The following is a 16,549-nucleotide window of genomic DNA, read 5'->3' as shown; positions in this document are numbered from 1 at the left end:
GCCAATTCGTCCGCGCCTCGCGTCTCGGTGGGAGACCGGGGGCGGGCTGTGGCTTCTGCCATCTCGGGACCTTGAACAGGGCCGAGTGCGGGGTAGCCTGGGGGAAGTTCCGTCGCAGGACCGTTGGGGGCGGCGGCTGGGCTTTCCGAGGGAGGCAAAGCTGGAGAGCTTCATCCTCCTTCTTCTTGGCCTCACACCGCTGTTGCATGGAGGCAAGAGCTGAGCCGAATATGCCCTCAGGGACGATTGGCATGTCCAACACGTCCTCCTTTTCCCGGTCGGGGAGGTTTGTCAGGTTCAGCCATCTGGCTCTCTCCTGCACCACCATCATCCCCAGCGATTTTCCTGTGGCCTGTACTGCACAGCGCTGCACGCGGAGGCAAATATCCGTGATCGCCATGATCTCCTCCCACACGGCCGGTTCAGGCTTCACCGTCATGTCCGCGCACAGCTCCGCTTGGTACGCGGTTAGCATGGAGGAGACATTTAGCGCCCTGGCGGACAAAGCAGCCGCTTTGTAGGCCCGTTCAGTCATTGCGGACTGGAACCGGTCCGCCTTTGTCGGCAGTGTGGGGTTCCTGCTCGGGGCCGCCGACACCCGCGGTTGGAGGTGGGCTGCCACAAGCGGCTCCATAGGAGGCATGCGGAGTAACCCGAGCTTCTCCATGCCCTCACAGTCCAGAGAGGAGGCTCCCTGGATTGGGGCCTTGCTGCTGAAGGGGCGGTCTCTCCAGGAGACCGACACCTCATCCAGCAGCTCCGGAAATACGGGGAGAAGTTGCCTGGTCAGCCTTGCGGCTTGGGGCAAGTTCTTTCCCTCGTATCTAGACCTGGAGGGCTCTCTGGCCGCTTCAGGCCAGGGGATGTCCAGCTTAGATGCAGCGCGTTGACACACGGCCTGTAGGTCCATGCTGAGGCGGGGGAGCGGTGGCTCGTCCCCGCCCGGGGAGGTAGACATGGCCTCAGGCTTGGCAGCCTGGGCAGACGAGACGAAGATGTCATCTTCGCCTTCGTCTGAGTCGGAAAGAAGAAACTCCGAGGCGTATTCTTCTTCCTCCTCCTCATAGTCCAGCTCCAGGACATCCTCCGCGGGTGAGGCCATGGTGAGGTCCAGTTGGGAGCCCCAGCTTGACACAGCACGGGGCCCCCTTCCCGCGGCTGTCGCCGCCACCGAGTCCCAGCTTGACACAGCGCGGGACCCGGCACCCGTGGCGGTCGCCACCATGCCCTGCTCGCCGGCCGGCGAGTCTACAGGCATGGGGAGGTCTCGGACCGGCATGCTAGCTTGGCGCGCTAGCCGCCGGCGGCGGCTTTTGGCGGTAAAACGGGAACAATGCCCGCACGCGCCGGGGGTGTCGATAGCCTCCTGGGCATGTTGCAGCCCGAGGCAAGACGAGCAGACCTGGTGTGAGTCAGTACTCGATATCTTTAGCCCGCAGCCGCAGAGCCGAGCCTCCGACACTCCGTCTCCTCTGGTGTGAGGGAGGGAAGAGTCCATCTTAGCTAGCCTTGGTGCGGCGTAGAAAGGACAAACGAGCAACAGGCGTGTTACCGTTTGCGGGAAAAAATCCAAAAACCTTACCGTTATCCGTTGGAAAAAAACGGCAGGGTAGATTCTGATATTAACTGGAGTGTTAATACAGTAAATTCCCGTGCGAAGCAAAAGTAGCTGGCGAGCGCCCGTCGACCGAAGGTTAGCTTCGTATATCAGTCTGTGGACCGTTAAGCTAGCTAGCTACTGATCTTTCTCGAGATGTGCTCCGAAGCGAGAAGAGGTGTTTGAATGACGCCTGCGTCGTGGCGCAAGCTACTTATAGGGTTGGTGGATTCCCTGACGTTGGCGTCAAGATCACCAGCCAATCAGGATTGGCGTAATGAGATTGATGCTTCTGGTGCATATGCGTTGAGGCGCATCCCATAGTGAGACATCGAACGGAGTGTTATGAATGAGAACTGTTATGGCCTCTGAAGCAACAGAGAGATGTTTTCTAATAGTCAGGGTTTCCAATGTTCTGAATGGACTTGAAAGTATTGTGTTTTACTTAAAAAAACAAAGTGTTATAGTTTACAGAAGGTCTACCTACCTATAGGCTACCTGAATCTCTGAAATGTACTATATTCCTAAATATGCTATTGCTACACTTTATGGCAAAAATTGCACTTTTCTGTTGGTCTTGGTTAAGTACCACCTTGAAAAAAAAAAACAATGTTTTGTTGCTTAAGCTTATGTATTCAGTCATTATTCAATGGTATACTAAAATCCATGTGAAAAAAATTGCTTCTCACTGTTCTCAGGTCAAATATTTATATGTGATTAAAAACGTGGTTAATTTCGATTAATTAATTACAAAGCCTCTAATTAATTAGAGTAATTTTTTTAATCGAGTCCCGGCCCTAATTTTTATGTAAGTGAACATTTCATCACTAAGTTCATTTTTTTTCTACAAGCTACAAAACTTTATTTTTTCTTCTGTGACTTCAAATTTGGTTCACAGATACGTGAATATTTTATACAAGTGTAAATGTATGCACACAAGCTCAGATTTTTTTTCTGCAAGTGCTCACATCAGGTTTTACACGCTCTCGCATTTTGCACCATATCTACCTTCATACAACCGCCTCATCTAAAAAATAATGCCAAAGCAGAGTTGCCTTAAACTTCTCCATGAGAAAAATATTCAAATTCTCAAAAAAATGTTGGTCTGTACGGAGCCCCAAGGGGACATGGAGAAGAAAAAAAAAATTATTTGAAAAAAAATAATAATAATAATGTTTTGCGAGATATCGCAAAACCCCTTTGCGAGATCTCGCAATACTTTTGCGAGATCTCGCAAAACTTTTCATTTAGCTCAATGTACTTCTTGGTCAGTTTGGCTGCTACGGCAACACAGAAACCACAACAATGGAGTGGTTCATCGATTTTACTTTGAGCTTGGCCTTAAATATAAAGATATAACATCAGTGCTTGGCAATAGGCACGGGTTTCACACATAGACTGTATACTGTATATAAAGGGTTTCACATAAGTGAAGACACCTCAAGAGAACACTCAGAGCGACGGGACATGCACGTCCCTCTGAGCTGAGTTATTGACAGATTCGAATTTCGCAGATCAATAACTCATGATCATAACGTTGTAAAAATACAAACAACATGACTTTACAATCATAGCAAGGTAGACAACGAGCTACAGAGTCGTTTTTATCAGAACAGTTCGATACGCGCGGTCATCCGAACTACACATCAAGAATTGGTCACAACCTGCAGCTGGAGGAGGGAGAGGAGGAGCTTAGGGACCGTCTACAAACTGCAACGGGGTTTTGCGAGATATCGCAAAAGTATTGCGAGATCTCGCAAAGGGGTTTTGCGAGATCTCGCAAAAGTATTGCGCGATATCTCGCAAAAAAATAAAAATCCAATTTTTATTTTTCTTCTCCATGTCCCCTAGGGGGCTCCGTAGGTCTGAATGAAGTACTATTCAATACCGCATGAATTTTCATTGTGTAAATGACTGTACCATTTAGAGTAAATGGAAGACAAAGAGGTGTAGCCTTAGGGCAGGGATGGGCAAATGGAGGCCCGAGGGCCGCATGCGCCTCCTCTTTTTCCAAAAAAAAAAAAAAAAACATTTTTGATTTGATTTCAAATACCGCAAAATAATCTGTGACGCACTTGTGTGTATTGTGTTTGTTTCCCGGGGAAACCCTCCCAAGAAACACCGGCTGTTGTTATGTCTGCTGTGACGTTAAGTTGCCGCTTGTAATTATGCCTTTACAAGCTTAAAAGTTGTATTTATCATTTGAATTTGGCGAAACAAGTTTAATATTCTTAAAACCAAGACTTTGTTTATTTGAAATCAGATGAAAACAAACTGTCACGGACCCTGCCATGTTATCTATGATTAATACGCTTTTCATTCATAATTTCAGCGGGAGGGAGGGGGAATGGCGCTGAGGAACAGCAGAGTGCTGGCTGTAAGGTGTCTGTGTTGACATTCCCCTTATTGTGGAATAAGGGGAATGCAGAGACTGGTTTTAGGTTCAAGTTAGACAACTAATATCTGGGTTAGTGTTCATGACTTCACGTTTATGTCATCTTAATGGTTAATCTCATTACACATTTTCCGTGGTTTCCAATAGTTTGAAATAGTTGTATTCCACTGTTTAATAACCTGTTCAATACAAACATGCCACTTGTAAAAATGAAATAACATTTCTGTGAACTGATTTGTTTAGTAAGCTTATTAGAGGATGTTCCCATTGTTTGGGGATGTTCCCTTTGATTGTAAAATGTCAATGAAGATGTCTGACTTAGTATATTTGTTAATTACATACAACACATGGAATCTTTTTGTGTGTGTGTTCCAAGTGAATCTGCGGCTCCCTGGTGGCCAGTACATCAATGATGTGGCCCCCACCACCATCAAAGTTGACCATCCCTGCCTTAGGGCAAGGCTACCTTCCGATTAGGGTTAGGGTTAGGTTCGTAGGGTTTGTGTTTTGTTTGAACTCTTTCACATTGTTGTTGTTTTCAGGTTTTGAAAGTTAATTTTAATATTATGTTTGCCAAAAATGTCTTGTTCAGTGTTTGGATATATTTTTGCTCTACCCTCCTCGTTTGCTTCTGGTTGCAAAAGACTGAAAACAGTGACAACCAAAAATCAAGATGGCAGCTGCCAATTGCCCACCTGGGACTCCAAAATGGTAACTTCACAGTGAATATGGCCACTTCCTACTGCATAAACGGTCGGTGTGGTACATACTCACTCACCCTGCTATTTGCTTTATGGCTCCCTTTCAGTCTACTATCTAACAGACACATGAACTTTCCCTTTCCTTATCTTAATCCTTCCATACCTCCTCACCTTTCCATTCCCAACCCCCCATGGATTCTTTCACACGCATTAGATAACCTCTCAGTCATCAGTGATGTGTCTTCTTCAAATGTCATGGACTTTGAGCTGTGGGTACCCCAGGCACCCGGCAGAGACCTGAGAGGGCTTGCGGTTAGGTCTCCAATCTATCATATCTCGCCTGCAGCCACAAAGACTCCCTCCATCCAACACAAAGTTACATTTGCTGCACACATCACAAGTATTGAACCCATCAACGGCCCATTTAAGCCATGTGTGGAAAAAAAAGATAACTTGACACCACAAAAAGCACGGTTTCGCAACATGTCAAATCTGAGGAGATGTTTATCAATGCTGGAGCTTGAACTAGATATTGCCTCAACTTCTAAGGCAAGCTTTTGGAGTTCACTGAATTAGAAGTACTACAATTCAATTCCTAAATAATTTGTTTTAACTGTAGACAACTGACATATTGAATTGTGGTGGGTAATTGAAAGGTTTAAGGTCACTCAGACCCGATGCATGCTTTATTTATTTTTCTTCTTTGCCTATATATAAAAATGGACTGTATACTGTAGTCTCCAATATGTTAAAGTTCTGAAGCTTTTTATTGACTTGTCTTCATAACGTCTAAACCACACATAAATTAAAACCCTGACTTAAACATATGCAAAGCGTACATTGTCTGTGGGAAGACTGAATGGGACTTTGACCATGAGCATCTGAAATAGCTCTTCAAACTTTGCAAACTGTATTTAACAATCACAGACCATAAGGCAGCATGTCTTAAATGGAACAAAGGCCACAGTGTCTTGTGAAAGTGACCTTTGAACTCAACAATTAAATAAACTATAAAATCTTTGCTGAAATGAAACATGAATATAAAAATGGACTAATTAGTATTGCTTTGGATAATGTTCAGTCAAAACAAATTCTCTCGGCATATTTACACAACGCCATGCAATGGTTCCCTTTTAGCACTGCAAGGAAAAGAAAAGCCATTCTAGGAATTAATTATTCATTCACAAAACTTAGTTGTTGGCAGAAACCCAGTTCTCCAAGAGCGATACCTAATTGACCACTTTGCTCTCAATTGTATTAAAAGGTCTTTTTTTGGGTCTGAAAACAAGTCTTTCTCTTCAGACACCATCATTTTCTTTTTTTCCGCCTGTCAGTGGATGGCTTATAAATGGTCTGAAAACCTCCATTAGTATCTGCATGTGTGATTTATTGGGCCCGGGGAGACTTCCGTTGAGGTGTAATGTAACAACTGGACAGTCAAGGCCATATTTAGCCCTGATATAATGGATAACCACAATGAACAGCAGACAAGCATCTGCTGAAAAGCCAGATTAAAATACAAAAGAACAAGAAATGTTCTTCATGAAAAGGGGCTCTCTTAATGTCAACAATCCCATGTGATCAATGTTTTGTGTAACCTTGACATTTTGTGTTCACATTCACATGCTAATTAACACAATTAACCAAATGTATGCTTCTATGAAGGTTGGACAGCCCTCATCTCTTACTCTGCACCCCTCTTCTGATCATCCATTCTGGAGGCAGTGCTGGGCGTTTGAACATCAACAGCCCGTAACCCTTCCTGACAGGAGAATGAAGACATATTTCCCTCGTCTGTCCATGTATCCCTGGTGATTGTCTGGGAGGATGAGAACATCATCAATAACGCACCGATAGAAAGCGGGTGGGTGGCTGTTGCAATGGCTACGCAAACCTCCCACTGACACCTTTGCGTGATGTAGTGAAATTAAATTGAATCAAAAATAAATCACTTTGCCCCTGATGCTAGTGCACACACAGTCTCTATCATACAAAATGTAATATTGTAATATTTACACACACAAAAACAGAGTTTGGGTAAGCTCCATCTGCTCCAACTGCTCCTGTCCAGTTTCTTTAAAAAAAGTCAAAAACGCAGTTTGGGAACACATCAACACAAGAGGAGCCCCCATCTGTTTTCAGTCCCTATACATGGCCAAGGGTGTATTTACCTTTTGAAGGCATCCTCTAAGTCAATGCTGGCAAATTACAAAGAAAGAGAGAGGCAGCTATTGAAGGCTCAAACCATTAATTTCCCTGGAGAAACTTTGCACTCTGCTTGGAGGGCCAGAGTGACCTTTCACTGACAAGACTGGTGCAGAAGAGACAAGAACAGTGGACACATGAGATATTAGAATGCAGCAGCGAGAGGGGATGGAGGAGCATACAGACCACTGTAAATGGATGTATAATCACTGCAAGCATGGTGTGTGTGACTCATATGTATCTGTTTTGAATTGAATATGCAGTGATACTTTTTTTTACCATGTGAATGCTATTTTTAATAACATGTTTTTATTCCAGCAATTATATCCATGCTTTAATTTGGTCCATGTATTGTAGAAAGATGAACATCTAAATAAACATAAGCAAGCAGGCACACACTTTCTGATTATGAACAAAAGCACTGTGTGAAGCAAGGATCCCTCAATAAAAATCAAATAACAATCAAAAAAATGTTTTGTAGTTGTTTGCACCATATCACATTATGTCAATCGCTGAGCCACATTGGGTGCACAGACTGCTTTGCAACTTGGAAGACAGGATTTTAAAATATCAGCAGATTGTGCATGTTTGTTTGAGCTTGTACTATTTCCTGGCTCTGAGAACAAGATTCTGTACAAACTTGGCTTGTCACTCAGCATGATGCAGATAAAGTTGAGTTTGCGTTGTCAGCCCAACTCATACTGAACATATAAACAGTAATGACATCATAGTTGCATGTATAGCAATTAAGCTTTTTCTAAAAGGAATGACATTTTTTTTCCCAAGTTCCACAGTTTTCAGAGAATTTACCTTTTTTCAGAGTCACGGTCAACCTTAGTTACAACACTACCAGTTGTGCAGTATGGTGAGGATTGAGCTTTTATTTATGTGGAAAAAGATGAAACAGAAATAAAAAAGTACATATTATGCATGAGAAATACAAAATAACCCAAGGGAGATATAAAAACTCCTCACCTCAAAATAAACAAAGATGCGAACAAAAAAGAGAATGATAAATAAATATACAACCTATACCGATTGTAAGTCCTATATGGCAGTATAGCCATTGAACTGAAATATAACCCCATAACTCTGCCTTGGACCACGAGGCGATTTTATAATTGCATAGCGTGTGTCATTTTGATGGACAAAGGTCAGCTGAAACTGACATGAGTCTGTTGGCAGTTTCTTTCAGTCTTCTCAGGCAGAGCTCTCCTGTGAAATGTATGTGCATTGATTACTTTGAGACCATACTTACCGGTTGAAGCTGAGAAAAGTAATAAGAGTAAAAGGAGCCATTGTGAAAGTTATAACCAACCTCGGAGCATACTGGCTCTGGTGTCTGGTCTCACAGCAACTGTAGCGGCGTCAAAAGAGCCTGATTTCATTTGGACATTTGTGGGGCTTAACATTCACTCATTTTTATATACAAAGTCCTATATGCTTGCAGAGTAAGGGGACGGATCAGATTTAGACAGTCGGAGTCATATTTATTTGTAATCGTGTTTGGCAATCGATGTTACTTACTTAGATGAGTACAATGTTATCACTAGAAATTGTGAAATTAAGACCCAAATTGTTATAATTTAAAACATGTACTCAAAAAGCACCTTTACAGATGTTTCTGTCTTGGTCCTCAAGGCAAAATGTTTCTATTTTTTGCCTCCTTTTTAGCAATCCAGTCTGACCGAACGCATTGCAATTGTGTCTACATGGCTATACGTAGGTGTTTTGATACAAGACATCTTAAATGCATGATGGAAATAAATGTATCTCAAACTTTACTTCACTGACATGTAGACAGTAGTGCTCTTGAATAGAGAGATGAAGTCCCTCCCCTTCCGGGAGCCTCCATGGGACCCCGGAATCGGAAGATTATACATTGAAGTCAATGGAGAGAGGTTATGTTTTGATCCCGTTTGAATTGTGCCACGAATGACACATATGATGTTTGTCAATCTTAAACAATCATTTCCATGTAAAAAAAGTCACAGTTTGTCGTAAAACTGTTGAAATATAAGACTATGAAAAATACGCAACTAGAAAGACTACAAATCCCAAATGCATTCTGGGTCGCGTAAGTGATGTCATAGGCGATAATGCTCCAAGACTGGTTGCGACTCGCAAAGCAAAGAAGAAGAAGACTGATTTATTCCCTCCAATAAATATAAGAGATTGCTCCAATAAATTCACTTTTACAAGATGCCTGTGTGCTTTGTACGAGGTTGTAATCACAAAAGTAATCATACCACTTGCTCGTTCTATCGCTTCCCGTCTTATGAAAGGACCAGGAGTCGTTGGACCAAACATATCAGGTAATATACATGTTTTTCATGGAACATAGTCAAGTTAGCTACCTAGCTAGTAGCGAGCATGTTAGTTAGCATTATATTACATTACTTAGCCTTGTCATTTGTATTAGCCTTAACATGAAGTAAACCAACATGTTAAACAGTAAGAGTAGTCATGATGGTAAGTATTTTGTGAAACATTTGAAGAGTAGCCTGCCTATCGCCCCCTCCACCAGGTGCTAAGGGGGCGGGAGGTAGGCTAACGCCACATTAGCATATTTTCTAGTTAATGCTATCTGCACAAATGGTTAACATTGAACATTAAAAGATCCGGCAGTTCAGGGAGAGTCGAAGGAAAGAAGGCAGGCAGCTTTGCATGACATTCTTCTGGACGTGTTTCATTGTGATGATAGTGAGAGTGAGTCAATCTGTTTGTTGGAAAGACAGTAGTTGAGTGATTACTGAGAGAAAATGATTAAAATAGATAATTATTCAGTGTTGTTACTTTAAAGTGTTGTTACTGACCTTTTTCTCTTTTATTTTCTTTACCTCACCTGTAACTGCCGAGACCCTGAGGAACATGCACACTGGACTGACCTGCTCTGGCAACCTGATTTCCACTGTACGTAATAGTATTTGGTTATGGTATATTATTTATATACATCAAAGGCACAATGCACCCCCCAGAGACACACATGTATTGAGTGTGATATTTTGCATTGGTCATGTGAAATCATCTTTACATACTAGAAAACTGTAGGAGCGGCAACTTGTTTTGAAATTGAATTTTTAAAATCCGATAATAAAGTTGATCTGTTTTCTTTATTCTTCTCTCTTCCCAGCTCCATCCATCACCGTTCTCTGTTCCTGCAGGTCCTGCTTGCTAATCAATATTCATATTTGTTTTACACAATTACAAATACAGTCAATGTATTGTATGACACGAAGTTGTGCTTCATTCTGAGTCAATAATAAATTCATTCTGCCTTCAACTGCAAAATGATTGTGGACTGCACCGACATCCATGTAGCTGCCCCCCAGTAAGATGAACCAAGCAAAGTTGAGACTCAACATACAGCTGTGCTCTTAAGTTTACATGAAGAATTTGTAAAATATTGGTAGTAACAGGTTTAAATGATTATTAGTAATTAATTATATAATTGTCTCATTGTAGATGAGCAGACAGGGAGCAGATGAGAAAAGCAGAATATGCAGCTGCCATTTTCCACATGGAAAAGAGAAAGGGCCAAGTGTATTTGAGTGGACAAAAGAGAAATCCCAAATACAAAAACAAAATTATACAATTTACAGATATGTATACAAATATATATCCTATATACACCATCATGTATAATGATGGTGTATGATGTAGAAGGAAGTGTGGTAGATAACAAGTGAATATAGAGTTACATACAGATCCATGTTACAGCAAAAGATGGAATAACTAAGAAGCACGCAGTATAATAATAATTACACGCAACAATTAAATAACTGCTCAGCATCTCCACCACAATCCCAATCTGCTGTGTCCTGTTTTTCTCCCCTCTGCATAACACCCCATCACACATACGAAACACAACGCAGAGTCCGAGGGTGTTAAGAGTATGTTTATTTAAATGTCCTCCTCTCTACTGGCCAACACAGGGAGCATATGCTGGGTGTAGAATTGTTCCAGGAGGAGGAGATTCCCATGCCATGCAGGGTCTTTGGGGATGGGGATGATGATCGCCTCCTTCGTGGTCCACAGTAGCAGAGACTCCGGTCTGTGATGTGCAGCTGTTATATAATATACAATACATTTTTGAAAAACATTTGATCAACAAAAAAGGATTTGGTCAGGATCTAGAGTTAGTGTGTAGTTTATTAATTAATCAATGCTCTCTACATTAGGAAAACACATACCAGTGTACCAGAGGGAGTCACACACAGCTGTGCCTAGATAACCAAACAAATTGACAACAGGGATGCAAACTCATCAGGTATGAAAAAGGTGACAAGGATCCGAGCCCCCTGACCCCACAGAATATCGGCTTTAAAATTTGGAATAACAGAGGATTTTAGCAGTCAGAACAACTAAAGCAGCAGTGTTAATAATAACAGAAACGGCATAGAGTCACATCTAATAGAAATATATAAAAAGCATTTATTTTAATTGTGTAGCAGTCAGTTTATAATTTTGGCAGCACTGTTGAGCATTTTGAAAATGTATTTTCATGCCTCTGTGCAAGGCTTAGTCTTTATCTTTATAGCCACTGGTGTAAAGTAACTAAGTTCATAAACTCAACAAGTACTATAATTGAGCACAATTTTGAGATACTTGTACTTTGCTTAAGTATTTCAATGTTTTTGCTACTTTGTTCTTCTACTCCACTACAGTTCAGAGGTACATGGTGTACTTCTACTCCCCTACATGTATTTAATACCTTTAGTTACTTTACAGATGTGGATGAATGATGTGAAATATAATCAAGTGTTAAAATCAGACTTTAGTTCCACCTGGAGTAAATTCACAAGCTACCCTGCAGTATACAAAGTCATTCAAACTAGCTGCACCTTTACCAGCTTTGATAACACTTTAATGATCAATCATTATAAAACATATCATATTATTCTGAAATGGACCAATCTGCAAAATGACTACTTTTACTGTCGCTACTTTCACTATATTTTGATAATAATACTTTTCTACTTTTATTTGAGGAACATTTGGAATGCAGGACTTTTACTGTAACAGAGTATTCCTACACTCTGGTACTTCTACTTTTACTCAAGTACAAGATCTGAGTACTTCTACTTTTACTCAAGTACAATAACTGAGTACTTCTACTTTTAATCAAGTACAAGATATACTTATACCACCTCTGTTTATAGCCTATGAAAAAAACGATTAGAAAACGAAGGCTAAAGCTAACGTTAGCAGATAGTGTATGCTAGTTAGCAAGCTCAACGATAATATTGCGACGGGAAAAAAAAACTTTTCAGTGCACACCACTCTCTGCCGCTCCGACAGGGAGCTCTGCTCTGAACACCTGAACGGCCCGTTCTAACAGCTGTTCACCAGCGGTCCAGTCTGTGCCATAGGGACTCCGGACGCACAGTTAATATTAACGAACGCACCGTAGGTAATGTAGCTGCTGAAGCTAGACCATCATCGCCGAGCAGCAGAGGCTTATTATAGAGAGGCGAAGTCACGCCCATCTACTTCCGGTCCATGGGACCCCGGAAGCGAAAAATTATACATTGAATTCAATGGAGAGAGAAAACGTATCTTTTGATCCCGTTTGAATTGTGCCACGAACTACACATATGATGTTTGTCAATCTTAAACAATCATTTCCATGTCAAAAAAGTCACATTTTGTCGTAAAACTGTTGAAATATAAGACTATGAAAAATATGCGACTACAAAGACTACAAATCCCAAATCCCATTCTGGGTCGCGCATGTGATGTCACAGGCGATAATGCTCCAAGTGGTTGCGACTCGTAATTAAAGCGAAAAAGAAGATTTCATAACTGATTTATTCCCTCCAATAAATATAAGAGATTGTTCCAATAAATTCACTTTTACAAGATGCCTGTGTGCTTTTGTACCATGTTGTAATCACAAAAGTGATCATACCACTTGCTCGTTCTATCGCTTCCCGTCTTATGAAAGGACCAGGAGTCGCTGGATCAGACATATCAGGTAATATCATAGGTAATATACATGTTGTGCATGGAACATAGTCAAGTTAGCTACCTAGCTTGTAGCGACGAGTAGCGAGCACGTTAGTTAGCATTACATTACTTAGCCTTGTCATTTTTAGTAGCCTTACCATGAAGTTATTATTTTATTACATGAAGTACACCAAAATGTTAAACAGTAAGAGTAGTCATCATGGTAAGTATTTCGTGAAACATTTGAAGAGTAGCCTACTGCGCCCTCCACCGGGTGCTAAGGAAGCAGTTCAGGGAGATTCGAAGGAAGGCAGGCAGGCAGGGAGCTTTGCATGACATGCTTCTGGACATGTGTCATTGTGATGACAGTGAGGGTGAGTCAAGCTGCTTGTTGGAAAGACAGTAGTTGAGTGATTACTGAGAGAAAATTATTAAAATAGATAATTATTCAGTGTTGTTACTTTAAAGTGTTGTTACTGACCTTTTTCTCTTATTGTCTTTACCTCACCTGTAACTGCTGAGACCCTGAGGAACATGCACACTGACCTGCTCTGGCAACCTGATTTCCACTGTACGTAATAGTATTTGGTTATGGTATATTATTTATATACATCAAAGGCCCAATGCACCCCCCAGAGAGACACATGTATTGAGTGTGATATTTTGCATAGGTCATGTGAAATCATCTTTACATACTAGAAAACTGTAGGAGCGGCAACTTGTTTTGAAATTGAATTAATTTCCGATAATAAAGTTGATCTGTTTTCTTTATTCTTCTCTCTTCCCAGCTCCATCCATCACCGTTCTCTGTTCCTGCAGGTCCTGCTTGCTAATAAATGCTTTATTTTTTTACACAATTAGAAATAAAGTCAATGTATTGTATGACATGAAGTTGTGCTTCATTCTGAGTCAATAATAAATTCATTCTGCCTTCAACTGCAAAATGATTGTGGACTGCACCGACATCCATGTAGCTGCCCCCCAGTAAGATGAACCAAGCAAAGCTGACACAAAGCTGTGCTCTTAAGTTGACATGAAGAATTTGTGAAATATTGGTAATTATTTGGAAAAAATGACTGACGATGCAGAAAACTTTTTTTATTTAGGAACAGTGGTCAGGTGAAGCATTTATCACTACATATGTGTCACACTTAAAAGGCCAAACACACCTCGTTTACAACTCCCCAGTTGACAGCCATGACTCCGTCTAAATTGTACCCCCCAAGCACCCTCTTCATGAGGGACGCGCATGGAGTGGATGAAAGTCCCGACCTCAGCACAGCACCAAAATTGCTGGCTGTCAACCTGCCCTGCCTGTGTAACTGCCACTGAGGATTTGTCTGCTGTCCTACGGTGGCTGTCTGGATGGCAGCTTAATGGTCTCTGCTCAGTCGCATTGAGGCAAGAATTGCCTCAAGCCCCCGACCCCCATGCTCCTTCACCAGCTCCGGCACGTTGAAAATGGCCTGATGTTGAGGCTGCAGCTCTGGCTCAGGTGACAAAAGCCATGCCATGCCACGCTGCGCCCCTCAGTGCAGACCTAAACCAGTCTACTTCCTCAGTGGCGATGTCTCTGGCCAGTGGGTTGTATGTCTCCTCTTGCTGTTGGTAGAGTTGAGACACCGGCTGGACTACTTTTGAAGTGCCAGGCTTCCTCCACTGGCACTCAACTTCTGTGGAGCTGATCTGCCACATGGCAAATATTGCCAATGCTGCAGCGTGGCTGCATTTGTACATCCCCCGTGCACAACCACAGACAGCGCTCTGCATCGCGCCATCCTCTCCCATGTAGATCTGTACAAATAAAGTAAGTACCATGTTTGTTAACATGCTATAATAGATTGAATGAGCAATACAAGGATGGTCCAGATCTGGGGGTGGGAGGGTTTATTTTTCCATTGTTTTGTCCTCTTGTCCGATTGTTGTTATTGTTTGTTTTTTCTGAAGTTTTTGTAATTTGTGTTGTATTGGTTGTGATTGTACATTGTATTTTTTTTTAAATGTGTATTACATTTTTGAAAAACATTTGATCAACAAAAAAGGATTTGGTCAGGATCTAGACTCAGTGTGTAGTTTATGAATTAATCAATGCTCTCTACATTAGGAAAACACATACCAGTGTACCAGAGGGAGTCACACACAGCTGTGCCTAGATAACCAAACAAATTGACAAGATAACCAAAATCCTTGAATCTACACACAGCAAATAAACTCAAATGACACAACGAGATGTAAAAAGGAGATCACACATATAGTCGATATAAAACTGGCCGCTTCAATCTGAAGAGCAACTAAAACAAAACACGGGAGTATACCTTGTTCTTGTGAACACTAATGTTATCCACAGCATACACACCCGTATACAGTACACCCGTTCTAGGTTCTGATTGGCTCTCTAGGTTGGCATTCTAGCTTCTGACTGGCTGTCCAGGTTGTCAATCACAGCCGTGGTTCATATTATGCTAGTCGACTCGTAACATCGCTAAACTTTTTTTCTTGACGGTTTTCTCAGTCAACTAATGCTATTGATAACAGTAACATAAATTAACACAGCCCTGCACACTGCAGTCATTATATGCCGGGTCTGTGGTTCATCATCTTCTTTTTCATTCTCCTCCTTATTGACTGACATTAACGTTAAACATTGCACTCATGTTACTCACCGAAACCTTGTAAAGCCGGTCCCGCATGCTGGCTCTTACAGAACCGACTAACTCCCCTTTCGTGTATGTACAGCTCTCAACGGGCCCAGACTTGTAGTGATTTTCACCTCGTTTTATACTTGTATTCTCATTCTGAAAGAATGAGGTGAAATGTTCCAACGTGACGGTCATCTTTGTGTTGGTGACGCGTATTGTGCGGGACCAGAGACATGTAGTTCACTGAGCGGCTTAACATAAAAAAATGTGTTACTTCACAGTTTTACGACACATTTTAATTTTTTTGACTTGCAAAATGTTCTTTTAAATTGACAAACATCATATGTGTCATTCGTGGCACAATTCAAACGGGATCAAAAGATACGTTTTCTCTCTCCATTGAATTCAATGTATAATTTTCCGCTTCCGGGGTCCCATGGAGGCTCCCGGAAGGGGAGGGACTTCGCCTCTCTATACATCATGAGCAGAGCCGACAGGCAGGAAGACTCGAGCACACAGCTCGCGCTTCATTATAATATATAAAAAAAGCTCGCGGCCGCACATTAATCCGGGTCCCGGACCCCCTCCCATGCCCCTAAATATTTTTATTGCAGATCTACATGAATCCCACAAACGACCTATTTTGGATTCAAAACTGAGAATTTCGCCGAAAGGTGACAAGTTTGCATCCCTGGACAAGATAACCAAAATCCTTGAATCTACACACAGCAAATAAACTCAAATGACACAACGAGATGTAAAAAGGAGATCACACATATAGTCGATATAAAACTGGCCGCTTCGATCTGAAGAGCAACTAAAACAAAACACGTGAGTGTATCTTGTTCTTGTGAACACTAATGTTATCCACAGCATATACAGACACCACGAAGTTCTTAAGGAGAAAACTAGTTGCTAAAACAAAACACGTTAGTGTACCTTGTTAGCTAATGTTAGCTAGCTGACATTAACCTTAAACATTGCACTCATATTACTCACTGAAACCTTGTAAAGCCGGTCCCGCATGCTGCCTCTTACAGAACCGCTCCCTTTCGTGTATGTA

At 41.8% G+C, this 16,549-nt stretch overlaps 2 long non-coding RNA genes across 2 annotated transcripts; one reads left to right on the top strand and one right to left on the bottom strand.

Moving 5' to 3' along the window:
• Positions 1 to 8,825: 8,825 nt before the first annotated feature.
• Positions 8,826 to 10,181, top strand: LOC307044856. The gene is made up of 2 exons (XR_013809704.1): positions 8,826 to 9,811; positions 10,032 to 10,181. It is a non-coding gene; the product is annotated as an uncharacterized lncRNA (long non-coding RNA).
• Positions 10,182 to 13,930: 3,749 nt separating this feature from the next.
• On the bottom strand, positions 13,931 to 15,935 carry LOC307044703. Its single transcript, XR_013809667.1, has 2 exons — positions 15,511 to 15,935; positions 13,931 to 14,641 (listed from the first exon to the last, which is right to left on the bottom strand). It is a non-coding gene; the product is annotated as an uncharacterized lncRNA (long non-coding RNA).
• Positions 15,936 to 16,549: the final 614 nt, after the last annotated feature.

This window comes from Notothenia rossii, assembly GCF_949606895.1.
Source record: "Notothenia rossii genome assembly, chromosome: 6".
In the NCBI taxonomy this organism is placed as follows: domain Eukaryota; kingdom Metazoa; phylum Chordata; class Actinopteri; order Perciformes; family Nototheniidae; genus Notothenia; species Notothenia rossii.
This window is presented reverse-complemented; position numbering and strand designations above follow the sequence as displayed.